We start from the raw sequence: 1,436 nt of genomic DNA, 5'->3' as shown, positions 1-1,436 counted from the left end.
TTTTAATGGCTACCCCGGAAACTGTCCCCCACCCCACACTCCCATCTCTGCCTATTCTTGATGACACATGTATAAGAGTGAGGTGAAAGGCAATAGATGGGAGAAAGTGTGTTAAATACAAAATACCATCACTGTGGGAAATCATAGCTATGTCCTGGGATAGATTATAAGGACTGCATTGCAAAGCAGACCACTGCTTTCTGGCTTTGCTGAAAACAGTGGGCTGGTATCTAGCTAATGTATATCTAGGGGCCAAGTCCCAGCTAGTGTCTCTGTGCCCTGCTGCACCTGCCACTCTGACCCCTGCTGAGAAGGTGCTCATGAAAAGGCCCACAAGTCTGCAGGTGTCGCCAAGTGCAAGGCTGTCACTGCCTCCAGGGAGTGCAGTGATGTGTCCCTAGCTATGCTCAAGAAGGTGTTGGCAGCCACCGGCAATGACCCGGAGAAAAACAGCAGCATCAAGCTGGGCCTCAAGAGGCTGGTGAGCAAGGGCACCCTGATTAAGACCAAGGGCACTGGTGCCTTGGGTTCATTCAAGCTCAACAAGGTGGCCTCAGGGAAAGCCAAGCCCAAAGCCAAGATGGCAGGCGTGGCCAACCCCAAGAAGGCCATGGGGCATGTACCCCCAAGAAGAGTGCCAAAAAGACCCCAAAGAAGGCGTAGAAGCCTTTGGCAACTGCAGGAACCAAAAAGGCCAAGAATCCCAAAGAGGTGAAAGCAGCCAAGGCCAGGAAGACCCCCAAGAGGCCAGTGAAGACCAGAAAGCAGTATCTGCTCTGCAATGCGTTCCCTATAATCTCCTAACTCAGGACCTAGATATTGGATTTCCCACAAATCACTAACTCCCCTCATGTGTGCACGCAGATGCGCGCACACACAACAGCAGTAACAAGGAATCTAGCCACTGCCACATGGCTTCAAACAAAACCTCTATTTTTGGATTTACCACCACCTTCCCTGGGTCCGTTAAGAGGTGGAGTACATTAAAATCCTGACAAGCTTGCCGATGTATCCTGAATCTTCAGGTTTAAGAGCTATTTTTAGGATTGCAATATAAAACCCAGCACTGAGAAACCTAGGAGAACCAATCATGACACCCCAGAGGTGAACTGGGGGAGGGAAGGAGGCCGCTAACATCCTTCAGTCCTCCTGCCTGAGCTGAAGTTTTTCAGCAGACAGACTATTTATAAAATCTACCCTGTATGCTTCCAGAAACCATCAGAGGCAGCCTCTTCTTTATTTTCAGCATGTGCCGGGAACTAGTCTGAGTCAGGGTCACACTGGAGTTCAGTTGAAGGTCACTGAGTGAAGCTCCTCTGGTCCCAGCCATCTCGGGTTAGCTGGACTGTATTGTTCCAGGCTTCCTGTCTGCTTCTGAGCTGTCCTCCAACCTTTGGTACTGAATCTTTGCTAACATGCCCATATGTGAATCCAGA

General features: G+C 49.9%; 1 pseudogene; it reads left to right on the top strand.

Moving 5' to 3' along the window:
* The window catches only part of LOC125924923 (histone H1.4-like), an 83,384-nt pseudogene extending 82,428 nt beyond the window's left edge, over positions 1-956 (top strand).
* Positions 957-1,436: the final 480 nt, after the last annotated feature.

The sequence above is a fragment of the Panthera uncia genome, chromosome F2, assembly GCF_023721935.1.
Source record: "Panthera uncia isolate 11264 chromosome F2, Puncia_PCG_1.0, whole genome shotgun sequence".
In the NCBI taxonomy this organism is placed as follows: domain Eukaryota; kingdom Metazoa; phylum Chordata; class Mammalia; order Carnivora; family Felidae; genus Panthera; species Panthera uncia.
This window is presented reverse-complemented; position numbering and strand designations above follow the sequence as displayed.